Source organism: Vitis riparia, chromosome 18 (genome assembly GCF_004353265.1).
Source record: "Vitis riparia cultivar Riparia Gloire de Montpellier isolate 1030 chromosome 18, EGFV_Vit.rip_1.0, whole genome shotgun sequence".
Lineage (NCBI taxonomy): Eukaryota > Viridiplantae > Streptophyta > Magnoliopsida > Vitales > Vitaceae > Vitis > Vitis riparia.
In genome coordinates this window covers 5,373,074-5,387,436 of record NC_048448.1, presented here as the reverse complement: position 1 = coordinate 5,387,436, position 14,363 = coordinate 5,373,074, and the positions used below count along the sequence as shown (strand labels likewise).

General features: G+C 33.5%; 1 pseudogene; it reads left to right on the top strand.

The window, feature by feature from the left end:
• Positions 1-653: 653 nt before the first annotated feature.
• Positions 654-13,674, top strand: LOC117905887 (annotated as a pseudogene).
• Positions 13,675-14,363: the final 689 nt, after the last annotated feature.

Sequence of the window (14,363 nt, the reverse complement as noted above, 5' to 3'; positions counted from 1 at the left end):
CACCATAAAGAAAAAGAAAAAAAAGGGCTGATAATGCCGTTACGAAAAAGACACTTAATTTGTTTAATATGGATTTAAAAAAACTACTTGAATTGACCGAACCATCTTGCATTTGATTTAATTGATAACTGCATTCAAATTGGGGCTGCGGGTGCCATGGTTGATAGGTCGGACAGAATTTCGGTCGGTTTTAAACTATAGTTTTGGAAACAATCCCTTCCGCCATCTGATTATGAGACGCAGCCTTTCGTGGACCCACCAATACATCTTCCAGAATGAAACGCCGTTCAAATGAATTTTGAATTTTGGATTTGGGGCATTCCCAAAAGCATAACTTTCTTTTGTTAGTTTGGACATTAAAAACTGGAACCGACAGTTGGATTGATCGATCCAACGAACCGCAAGGTTTTTTTTTTTTTGCACACGTACTATTCATTCACATAGGCCCGTGTTTAAGCCCAAGGCCTTTCATGGGGTCTCACTCAGTCACTCGTAACAAGGCTAACATGTCCACAAGACCAAGTTCAACATTGGCCTCGTAAATAAAATCATCATTTAATTATTCATATGAGTATCCACAAAGTGGTTGTTCTCACTATTCTCACCATCCTCATTAGTCATTATCCTTGTCCCCCCAATAGTAGCTTCATTGTAAATGTCCCCGTCCTCGTCCTCGTCCTCGTCCATATCTTCAACCATTGAGACACCCTCCTTTCTAATATATTTTCTCCCTGCTTTACGTGTCACTGTCACCCTTATATCAGAAGCTTGACACTTTATGAACTTAAATTGATTTGGATGTTTAAATTGCACATCAACTAGTTTATTCTTAGGTAAACAAGTGACGATGACCATTACATCAAAATTAGTGAATATAGATTTAAGCCGAATTCATCATTAGCACCAGGAAATCTATCAATCAATATACCCAATAAGTTCTTGAGCAACGTCGCTAACGCACAGGTATGGTCGGTCCCCAATGGGTGTTTTTTTTAAAGAAACAACTAACACCCCGACACCGGCGTTATTCTTTCTCCTTCTTGACGCCGTCGTCGTTCCTCTCTCGGCATTCTCGACGCTAGGAGCCGCCGCCGCCGTTTCTATCATTCTCCACGCCGTCGTCCCCCCCATGACAAACACAAGACCTGACTGCATGACTCCATCGGGTATTTTCTTCGGCCCCTTCTCATATTTCTCAGTTTTGCACGATTTTCACGGGCAACGATTCCATTTTCAAGAAATAATATAATTATCTGATTTATAATTATTTATAGTGTCAGTGTTTGTAGTTTGGCTTAGTTGTTTATTTGAGGGCATCTTTCAATTTGTATATTTTATCTATTACAAATGGAAGAAAAGTTGGAATGATGCTCAATCCCCTTTTGGGTGAATCTCATTTACTGTTGAAGTTTGTTGATTGGTTCTGTGAATGATCTTTGAGAATAGGTAAAAAAAAAAATTCATATTCGGGCGATCACATCCCTTTCTGGGGGATCTCATTTATTGGTAAAGACCCTTTTTTGGCATTGTGAGATATTTAGAAATTATGTCATTTGGGTTTTAATCTCTAAAAATAATGTGATTTTGTTGATGGGTTTTATGCAAAATTTGTATTTATTTATTTTTAATCTCTAAAAAAAATGTTATTGTGATGGGTTTTTGATTATGGTCTTTGTATGTGATTTCTTCATTAAGAGTAGTCCTTTTGACAAGGTAATTCTTAATACTTCCTATGCTTGATCTTTGGATTTAATGCAGTTTTCATTGGTTAGTGATTACCTTCCCTTATGGTTATGAATTTCTAATGGAAAGGAATCTTCCTTTAATCTAATTCATGGCATTTTCCCCACATTGTAATGCTTCATGTGGATGCTGAGAAAAGGTAGGATCAAAAGAGCGAAGAAATTAAACTCTTGAGGAGTAAATTTTCCATTGTCTGGAACCTGAGAAAAATAAAGAAGCCAGTCTGAGGCACAAATTGACTATTTGGCTCAAATAAGGTGATCAGCTTGCATTTTCCTGAAACCAAAACAGTAACATAGGCATAAAAAATTTCTTCCCTTCTCTTCTCCTCATTCCATAGAAACTAAAAAGAAAAAAAGAACTCAATTCAGGAAAGCCTCAATTTACTTGGCCGCTAAACAAGGAGAAAAAAAAAATATATCTCAACTTATCAAAACATTGGATTAGTTGTTGGGTTGGCCGCATGAACCTTTTTGAAAACAAATAACATCTTGGAAAATGTTATGTTCCCCATGAGTGTAGTTCTTTAATGAATTTTTGAAGGTGAAACATTAGAATCCTATTGATGTTCTCTTGTTCAATTTTGGAAGAAAAGGATACAAAAGCACGGAGACCTCACAACTTTAGGAAAAAGCAGTGAACCCAAAAAATGCTTAATATCTCCCATAATGTGATTTGGAGAATTATTGAATCCCAAATTCTACTTTTTTTTTTTTACTACCATTTATACAGTTTCAGCACATAAGTCACCACTTGAACATAATTTGTCCTCTTATTCTTACTAATTTCAATTGGACAAAGTCATTATAGTTAAGCTAATTAGCCCTTTCTTTATGTTCAACAATTAAATTAAGGTTTCATATCATGAAGTTGTTGCTTTGAAAGGCTGACTCATCAATAGGGTAAGCCACTTAAAATTGGCTGTTATTTTCTTTGTGGATTTGATTGATCTTTTTGGCTTTTCTTTGAAGGGAATTGAGGGAGAAGCATTTGAAATCATGGGATACACATTGAGAGGATATTAAGAAGATTCTTTCCATAATTGACACAAAGATAAATGCTGAAAAACTTGTTGCTCCTTGAAAGTAATGTTTTCAAAACTAGACTAGTTATAATGATATGAAAATAATATAAGTTAAAACAACATAATAATTTTTTAATTTTAAAATAATAGGATATATAAATTTTGGCGTGTAGATAAAATTAAATAATAGATTTTTCTTTCCATTTTGAATATATTTTCACACTTAAATATTATATATGTTTTATTTAATTAAATTTAAAATATGAATGCATTTTTATTTATCATTATCGTGATTCAATTTAATGATATCAAGCATTTATATGTTTTATAATGTTATCTTCACATCACGATTCGACTATGATTGAACCATCGGTTTAGCCAATGAATCATGTTCCAATAATTTTTTTAGTTTCAATGATTGGTCTGGTTCCGAAAATATTGAATCTTGCATCTATGATAAAAAGGCCTTCTAATGAAAAAAATAAAAATAAAAAGTTGGCACTGTTACATTTTTGCATCAATAGCCAAATCTTTGATATTCTACATAGGCTAAATAACAAATCCAAATTAAGGGGTTAAGATTTGTGGAAGTTCTATCTATTACATGTAGAATTACTAAAAGTAACAAAATTAATCAATAAATATTGCATTAATGGATTGAAGTCCTCACAATTCATAGGTGGTAAAAGAAAATGAAGAAGAAAAATATTTGATTTTTAGTTTATTTTTCTTAGTTTTAGTTTACGACGATTCTTTTACTGTTTGCTTTTTTTCCCCTTCATTGGAGTTTAGAGTTTTTCTTAATCATTATTTTTAGTGTCCGTTTGGATACACTTCATGTTTTCTATTTTTAAAATAGAAAAATAGTAATAACTCTTATATAGGATATAAGAACTTTTAGATGTTTATATTGGAAAAGTAATGGTTTTAAAAAATTATTTAAAAAAATTGAGGTATCAAAAAAATTTTACTACCTCAAATTTTAAAAATTTTGAAGTGATTTTTAAAGATATAACATAAAACTATACTTTTTGCACTAGAACTTGTGATTTTATATAGGATTTATTACTACATTCTACTTTTGAAAACAAAAAATAAGAAGTGCATCTAAACAGACACTTAACTTTTAAAGTTTTACAATATTTTATTTTTTATGTGTATTTTTTTAGAAATGTTTTATTTATTTATTTATTTTTGTTTAATTTTTAAGAAAGCTATTGGTGTTTTTAAAAAAAAAAAAAAAAAAATTATTATGGATTTTTTATTTTATTTTATTTTTTATTTTTTTGAGGGGAGAATAAGAATTTTAGGGGGGAAATAGGTAAAATTTAAAAAGGGAGGAATAAGAGGAGGGGAGAGAGAATATGACTAGAGGAAAGTTTAATTCATCACCATTTTCTTCTATTTAGCAACTTAAGGGTTTGTTGTTTAGAGAGTGAGCATATTGCATGTGTAATATTTGCTTTAAAGTTCTTCTCGATTCACAATGAAAAGTTTACTCTTTCCATAAACTTTTTGGCTAGATGAATCCATGTAGGAAAAGCTCTCTCTTTCTTCTTTCTCTTGGGTGTCAATTGCTTCAGTTTCTTCATAGTATTACCTTTTTCCTATTATGGTATCAACCAAAACTCCATTTAGATGATTCTTCTATATGGTTGTTGCAGTTTGGTGTGCGTCTTTCCAGTAATCTTGATTACTATTTTAGGTCTTTATGAGGCATTTCATTGACTATCCATATGGTGTCAACTATTCCTGAAAGCTTTGAATACATAGTCAACTTTGAACTTACAATAGTAGGCCTGATTTGTTTCCAATTTTAACACACTCCCTTGATTTTTATTTTATTTTATTTATTTTTGTAACAAAATGGGGGAGTTAAAAGTCTATTTGCCTTCTAAAGTGGGTCTTCCATACACAAGCATTTCATATAAGAGATATGGTGATTCTTGAATTGGATATCTTGGAATAGGCTTGAACCTTGAGATTCTGCAGTATTGCTGGTGGAAGATAAGGGTATTGATCAAAACTGGTTCTTGAATAGTTCTAGCCTTTTATAGTTAGCTTAAGAATCGAGGTCAATTGTGAGAGGTGTCCTGGGATGATACCCAAACAATAGTTTGACATGTATTTACTTGATTTTTGTCTCCAGTTGTTTCCCCTTTAGGATCTGCAAGGGTGTTGACTTGTTTGGAACAAAAATAAAATTGCATGATGGCAGCTAAGCTGTTTGATGAGATCTGTAAGAGGAGTTTATGTGTTGACTGCTGAAGTGTGGTAGTATTACTCTTATGGTTGAACAATGTGGGGGTGTGGGTTGGGGAAGTGAGGCAGAATGCATTTGTGGTTATGCATGTAATTATGCATGTAAGGTATTCAGTATAATTCAGAGGTTATGCATGTAAGGTATATTTAATTAGTCTCCCATTTGCTTGGAAGTAGTTATGTCCATTAATTCTTCTGGATGCTTTGGCCTCTACAACTTGATGTCTGCTAGTCCAAGGTAGTAGAACTACCAAAAGAAGTAGCACAAGAGAGAACAGGTACTAACATAAGTTTGCATTTAATTGGAGTACTATGCTTTTTGGTGAATTTCAATGTAAGTTACATGTTGATTGCTATCTTTTATTGTATAAAACTTGTAGGATTTTGATGAAATTCATTAGTCAGAATTGAAATTTGGACAAGTTGGGATTCAGACTTTTGATTTGAACTGAGTGCTGTGGAGTATGGTTCAAATACCTGGATTTTAGGTTTTGATCAGGATTTAACAATAGTGAGATCACCATCTTTGTGAAATGACAGAGAATGTTTTCGTTATATTTTTTACCTATTGAATATATATATATATTGGATCATATATTCTTTGACCTTGGCTTGAACTTTTGACTGGAGCTTAGTAATTAACTTTCTAGGAGCCAAAGAAGGATGATCTATTTGACAACAATGCTTCCAGATATACAGCTCATTTAGCTTGCTATAAGCACTTGGAAATCACCATAAAGATTAATCAGATTCACATTTTTAGTTACTTTATGGAGAATTACACATTGTAGGATTACATGCTAATCAACACTGGCTTGAAATTTTGGCTGCAGTCAAGTTACTTACCTTAGGGGCAAAAGAAGATTACTCTACTAGCCAGGTATATAACTTGTTTAGCTGATTTGGGCATTTTGAAATACTGTTAAGTTTGACAAAATTCACATCACTACTCCTTTCATGTTCTTATTATGCTATTATCAACATTTTAGGAATGCCCATAAAACTTCTTTTATGCATGGCTTCTTGCTATTAGTTTGATGCCAATCCAAATAGGACCTTATTATTATTACTATTATGATAATGATGATCATGATGATGATAATGACAATAATGTTGCTAAATCTTTTTGTTCTTTTTGCCCCACTTAAAGCAATGAGATTTTAGGTTTCGTTATCTAGAGGAAGTACTGGAGCGATGCAGAAATTGGGTGATTTCAAGCTTCCCAACTTCTTCAATTATCCTCCATACTTCACGTAACCTCCTGAACTCTTTGCCTTAAATCTCTTTTCTCTGTTATATGTTGAATTGTTGCTTTTTTAATTCAGCAGATTATTACCCCCTCGAGACCTGGCTCAAGTTGTAAAGTTGGGGTGGGTTTATGAGAGGTTCCAGGTACAAGTTCCAATGGGGACAAAAAAAAAGAAAAAGAAAAAAAGTACCTATATAAAAAAAATTCAGCCCATTATTAGAAGTTCAGTATCTATTGCAGTTACTTATAGTGCTCATTAAGTTGTTTTGGCCTTAACTAGTTCCAATTCACTTCTATTTATAGATGTTCAATAGGAATGATTATTTAGAGGCATCTAATTTTTTCTTACCACATGTTCTCTGTGGTGCATTATGGGGTGGAGGGGCTCTTTTAATTGATCTAAGTTTTTCTTGTCATGTGTTCTCTGTGGTGCGTTGTGGGGTGAAGGGGCTGTTTTAATTCATCTTGATTTTTGTGTTCCTTAAGTTGATTGCATAAGCCTTTCCAGGTCCTCTCCTTGTGAGCATGATTCGGCTTGGCCTGGCTCATGAAGCCATCAGTCACCAATTCAAAGTTTGCTACTTATCTAGGCAATATCTAAGTTTCAAGACAACACAGGACATTGGATAAAACCCAAGGGAAAGGTTGTGACATGTGGGGGCACTATCAAATCTATAGGATTATGTTCTATGATCGAATTTTCTTCTATTTAATCATATTTCAAACAAATGATTGGAATACATGTGAAAAAATTATAAACTCTAGATCTGATTCTATATTATAGCAACAATTTCAGTTTTTCTTTACATCAAATTTTCCATCTATCTATACAGCTGGAAATATTGGGATAGGACGTAGGACATAGGGAACACTATAGAATATCCAATGCTTGGTGATCTCCATGTGACATTGACACAAAGATGTAATAGTGCCAACCACCAAAGCCTTTTCTTTCGTTTTCCCTTTTCTTTGGGGTGCAAAGACCTTTTTCATCATGGATGCAGGATCTTTTTATTCTCCTACTTTTGAACCTTTACTTGATATTTCCTTTTCCATTATGACTCCTGCATATATATTATTTATTTATTTTATACTCCCTTCCATGATTTCATTCTTAGTTGGAACTTGTGATTCACTTAGTCACATATTCTCATTGTCTTTTCTTCATTTTGCAGCCAGTAAGAGACACCCAAGAGAAGCAGGTACAACTTTGGAAGGAACTTATTCTTGATTACTGTCAAACTTAAAAGATATTTGTGATAGGACTGGAAGAAGAATTTTCTCTGTTCTTGAATCCTGTTATTGAAAGTAAGTGCTGCCTTCTCATTAGGTTTTACTGAGTTCTCAAATCCAGTGATCAACCTTTTCCAATCTTCAATGAAGCTGACAATCCTCTACAACCATTTGCCATACTTGTGTTGCTGTTTATATTTTTATGAGGCTAATGCACAATTCAGGGTGCCCTTTTCTAATTTTGTGATGGAGAGTGATGAGGACTTTCTTTCATGTGATGCAAAGTGAATTCACAGGATCTATGTCCCATTATCTCAAACTGATGAGGGTTTTTTCCTATTTTATGCAAAGTGACATAATTCACATCTCATTATCTTGACCTTTTCACACATTATCTAAACAGAGGAACTTTATGCATATCTGTAATCATATAACATGACAATGTAGTTTTGTTGACACTTGTAGCCAACAATTGATTGCATTATGCTTCTCAAGTTTGGGCCCTTTTTGCAATTTCTTCTGCATGTCATAACTCAGAAGTTAGGGTTCCAACTGTGATATGTCCACAATGGTAGTGCTGGCTAGATGACATTAGTGGCTTTAGATTAACTTCTCGACAGTATGGACTGGTTGGCAAAGCTAGCTACTCAAGAACACTAAGACAGTGCACAGTGTGGTAGAGATTACAAAAATAAAGAGAGACCATTGGCTAAGAGTATTAGTATTTGGTGAAGGGTAGGGTGCACTATCTTAAGTGCTCCTCATTGGTAACAAAGGCATTCTTTTTATTTTTTAGTTGTTTTGTTTTAATCTTTTGGCATAGTAAAACCTTGAAGATTTTACTTGGTTATTAGAAGATTTTTTTATTTTCTTTGATAAAACAGGAGATGTATTAATTATGTATAAAGAGTTCATGTGAAGGATCAGGAATTCTCTCCACAAATACACAAACCTGGTCAAAACACAAAGAAACCTCTGCTATACAAGGAGATTTATACAAAAAGATAGATCACAATAGAACGTACAAGGATTTCATCTCCTCAAGCCTGGCTAAGCTCCTCTCATTGTTAGTCCAACCCTAATGGTGTATATACCAAATGCTAACTAAGCTTAATGGCATTCAAATGAATGCCTTTAAAATTGTCATTACAAGAGGCCTAAAAAGAAGTAAAGAAATGAAATAAATCCCACAACATCTCTGAGTCCTCTATTTATCCTCAAAGATCCTAGCATTTCTCTCTTGCCACACAATCCAAATCAAAGTGAGACAAACAATCTTCTAAAGGGCCTTACCTCTAATAGAGTTCCCTAAACCTATATAAGAAATAATCATCATGTCATATAAACTCTTAGATTAAAACCACATCATCTCAACCTGATTGAATAGTTTGTTCTATAACCCCGAAGTAATCGGGCAATGTGGAAAGAGATGGTCAATCGTCTCTCTACTCCCCTTACATATAATGCACCAATTAGGACTAAGGACTTTGGAAGGTTTTTTCAACTATAGCATGTCATTGGTATTTGTCTTCTCATGTGCCACTAACCAAGCAAAGGTCTTAATCTTAGCTTTTGATTTCTATAAAAATTTGGTTGGATGGAAAGAAACTGAATATGATATATTAAACAAAGCGAAAAAGAAAGATTTACTAAGAATAAGCCTAAAGAGGATAGTGTCCATGCTCTCACATCTAGGAGGGATGGAGACAAGTGTATGCGGATAAGAGATGTCATTAGTCTTTTGAGATCCTCAATTTCCAAATTATAGGTTGTGGCAAAAAATAAGATTTAAGAAAAAGAGGCAGAAACATTACCAATGATAACTGAAAAGGTTTCTATTTGTGCTGACTCTGTAAAGTCTTGAAAACTGTGAATACAAAGGTTGATCCCCCCTTCACAAACTTCCCAAAAATGACTTATGGTCCCATCACTCACCATAAAGTGAGTATGTGCAGAAAAAAATTGGAGAATATGTGCAATAGCCTTCCAAGGGTATTGATGTGACTGTCTGACTATAATTTTTATGTCTCACTCATGATACTTAAAATAACCTGATGCCAAATAACGTGCCTTTCATCAAGAAACCTCCAAAGCCACTTCCCTAACAAAGCATTATTCCTCAGAGAAGTCTTCCCAAATCCTAAACCACTAACTCCTTTGGCCTACACACTAGATCTCAACCGATAAGGTGATCTTTTTTACCGTCACCAAACCCTAACTATAAAAAATCTCTTGCAATTTTTCAATCCTTGATGCTATTGATGTTGGCATCTTGGAAAGGGATAAGAAATAATTTGAGATGTAAGACAAACAAGACTGAATTAGAGTTATTCTATCCTTAGGGACAAAAAAAGTTTTTTTCCACCCATTCAATCTTCTAGAGATTCGATCAATCATTGAATAACATGTTTAATTTCCGTCTTTGTTTTTATCTGAACTTAGAAGGGTTTGAGAAAAAGAATCAATTAAGTTCAAGAATTAATATTTTGTACGTTTCATATTTGTTAATCAGAGAATGAGATTTAAAACCCACTGGATTTAAAGGATAGCTATGATACCAAGACTCTCTAACTTCACCCAATGTACCAATGTCAATATGACCAACATGAGTGTGGGTGTGAGATCTATTCCAAAAACTCATATTTTGCTTTAGATTTGGCTGTTTGACTGTAGTTAATTTCTTCTTTTTTTTTTCTTCTGTACTTTTAACTTCATGACCATATAATTACATTGAAGGAAGGGAAAGTTTTCTGGAAGAGAACCTTTATAAGAATATTTAGGCATAAGAAAAAAGATAGGGATACAAGAGAAAATAGAAGAAATTTCTATCAAGAGTGCCTTTACTTTTTATTGATTTCTAATTGATTTTTTTGTGCTTTTATTATTATGTGTCCAAATGTCTGCACCTGTTTTTAGTATCCATTTTAGTCGAGTCCCCATCCCTATATTTGGAAATGGGAAGGATTAGATACCTAGACAATACCCGCTCCTGAATCCAAGCAATGCAGAAAGCTGGATGAATTCATTTGGTTATAAAAGACTTCAAAGTTCTAATTCTAGTATGAAAGCTGTGAGGTTAAAAGAGTTAACCACATGTAATTTGTCTTTAGCAAATTTCTGCATTCTTAACCAGGTGTACTGTGCAAATAGTTTTCCTTTATTTTGGCCATGCAATCATTCAAGGGACTGGAATTCTTTATCTTTATATTACAAACCTGGAAGGTTCTCAAGCCAAAACTCTGCTATGCATAACCATCATAGTAGCAATAAATTTGTGGCTGAGCTTTTGCACATAAACTCTGAATTATGCAGTACTTTCTCAATGAGTATGTATAAAGGTAGTAATGAGTATTGTTATTGTTGTCCACCATATCTGTTTAATAAGCTGCATCTCTAAGTTGATATTTTGAATTCAGTTGTTTTGCAAGTTCCTGTCCACAGATATGTTAAATTTTGGTTCTGATGGTATAGGAACTCTCAGTCATGAAGCTAGGGAGGCATTCCTCTCAGCCTTAGTTTTAGAAGGTGTGTTTTGGTTTCTCCGGGTGTTACATCATTCCTTTCTGGTTGGTGAAAATAACTGTGCTCTTACATGCATAAACTTGAATGGAAGTCTCTTAGATGCTGCTTTAATCTTACAGGATGTGCTGAATGGATGGATAAAGGACATAAAAAATGTCTTATTCTCTGGCATCGGATTCAAGATTGGGCTGACATCATTTTGCACTTTGTAAGTTAAGAAAATGTGACTGCTACAAACTAAAATGGTTCTTAAACATAAGTAGTTTGTGTTGAATTTATGATTTTCTTGCTTATATTGATTAGGTGAGAGATAATGGGTCGGAGGACAGTGTTATGACTGGAAATGCGGTCAGGAACTGAATCTCAAGGAACAGGTAATTTTTTATTGCATTTGAATCCTGGTAAGAGTAGATTGTGGAAATAATCCCAGAAATCTTCATTGCTTTTGTGATTGTGTAAGCTCTTCCATTCAAGTATTATGGTAGATGGTTTTTCTTGTGTGTGTGTGTGTGTTTGTTTAATATTTTTGGTGGGTGCTGGATCAGGGTGGGGTGGGTGCAACAAAAAGAAGAGAAAGCAGAGAGTAGATAATCTGCTTCATTTTGGACTATTCAAGAAATTTTCAACTGAGTTCCAGTCTTCCGAACTAGTGTTTTGTGTTTGGAGCTGTGTGTTAATCATTTCTCTTTTCAATTACATAAGATTAAAACTATTGATGGTTCCTAGGATCAAGGTCTCTCTGGGACAACATTTCTCGTTCTCTACTCCTTTTTACCCTAGTTGATTTGGAACTTTAAGGAAAAAGCTGCACGCTTTATGCTTTTCCTTGTTTCTCAATCCATCTTGTTACACTCTTCAAAAATGAATGGGGTTTCCTTTTTTTCCAAAAACTTATTACTAGACTTTTATTTACATGGGAGATGTGGTTAGTCAAGCAACAGAGAAGAACAGGAAAAAAGTGACATTGTTTTCATGTGCCCAAGTTTCTAGCAGAAGAGATAAAAAGAGTTGTTTTTTCTTACTTTTTTCAGAAGAGAGTTCCAACCATTTTCCCTTTCAAAAACATCTTATACCTCTTGCTATCAGCTCTCTTTTTTGTCAACCATTTGTGGGCAAGCTATTTATGAAAATCATTTCATCATATCTTTTGTCCATTAGTTGCTCCTAGTTATGTAAATTCAATAGAAAAATATATTAAATTGGCCACCATGGACCAGTGATCAAATATGTTTTGGTTTTCATGGAATTTTGCATGGGACCCTACAAGGGTCCCTTGTTGGACAATGGAGTATGCCTCTGGATTTATGCAATATCCCCTAAAACAGTGGGGAAGCTCATTGTAGTGCCCAAAAGGGTTATTATTATAGCATCTCTTTCTGAAAGTGGTAAATCTGCTTGTTTCATTCTTTCCTTCTATTTTTAGGATTCAAATCAAATAGCAGTTGTTTCCTTTCTTTCGTTGATTATTTTTTTCAATTCAAGGTTTTTTTTTTCATTTTTTATTTGGTTAATTTTCCGTTATAGGTGTTGTTTTTGTTGTTCCATTTGCCACAAAAGATACTTTATGGCCTCATTTTTGCTCAATTTGCTGCTACCTTAGCCCATGGTTCTGGATTACTTTTCTCTGTGTTCGTAAATGACAGTGTTAGTTATATACCAAATATAATTTTTGGTATTTAGTTGTCATTTTCTCCATGTGCAGACATCTGATTATTTGTAAACTTAAAAGTTGAAAATTAAGAAAGCTTACATCTCATACCTTGAGGCTCAATCTCACCATGTTGCAGGGTCAAAGATCCCCTTTATCCTTTTGCCTGCTAAATCTCTAAATCCTCTTTAGAAACAGTAGAGTAAGAGAGTTCACAAAATAGCCGTCGGTTAAGTCCACTTCCAAGAAATAGTTTTTCATGAATATGCTTATCTCCATGTATGTGAAACTTATTGTTACACCATTCAGTTATTCTTTTTAATAAATAAAAATCCTTGTTTTGCCAAGTCCTCTGGTGGATTCAATACCTTGTCATATCCATTATGTAGAGCACATCAATGGTCGACTGAACTTGGAATTAATAACTTCTTGAATGAATAGCAGTGCTTTTACTTAAGCTTTATTTTAATTTCTTCAAAAATGAAATGCGAGTTTCTGGAGTTGACACCAACAGTGCAAATCTAGCATGGGAGTGTACATTTAGGACATAAATGTCGGGAGCTTGCTAAACTCCACTTTAGGGTGGTGGTTAGCTCCCTACACATATCCGCACATTTGTTGTAAATTGTAATGTTAATAATTCTGTATCTCTCTTTCTCTCTCTCAGAGCTTCATGGGATGGAGAGTACGGTCCTAATGCGAGCCTTGGAACAGCTAGAACACAAGGGAAAGCTTGCTCTCTTCAAGGGAACTTCAGCTGATGATGAAGGCGTGAAATTCTCTCTGTAATTTACTCTCACTTCTTCATCTCATCAATGACTTAATCTTATGGAAAACCATGAGCATGAAGCTTGAAGCATGAAGAATACCCTTCTAAACATATGGAATTGCATCCAAGTCATTGAGAACATAAATTGATAAATGAGGAGTGCATTATGATTCCCATTTAGTGGTTGGTAAAGCCAATTAAGTCGCAATTTTTGGTTGTGGTTATATGCTAAAATAATCAAAATTCATTTAGCTTCTCTTTGCATTATGAAAAATATCAAGGAAAAAAATCTTAAAAGAAAATTAGATATTTAAATTCAATACTAGAACAAGTTTTTTAAAAATATATAAAATTTTAAGTAATTTATCATATTTCATTTGTCTTGGTGGAGCCTTAATTTTTGGGACACCATTTATTTTTGTAGGGGAGCTTATATAAAAAAAACAGTAGCAAATTTTATTAAAAAAAAAAACATAATTATTCAATAAATTTTTTTAATGTTCAATTTGAACATGGTGAAACTTAACACAACTCACCTCACTTCTGCATATTTGATGATGGTAGTCCTCGTCAAGCGTTTTAAAGACTTGGCCATGATTGTGGAAGGTTCTTTGGTTATTAAGATGTATATATATTCATATTTTATATACTTTTATTTTTAGAATTAAATAGTCTTAAAAAAATAAAAAGTACAAAATGGTTATTTAATAAAATTTTAAATTAATATAATTATGTGTATATAAACTGATATCAGCGTTTTGTTTATTTATTTTTATTTATTTGAGAAAAATGTGTATTGGGATGATGATGAATATCACCTTAAAACTAATGTAGATAAAGGTCTGGCATGATGAAGGGGTGTTTAAAATTTGGCTTTGGGAAAGTGGGCATCCACTTAGAATACTAATAGTCA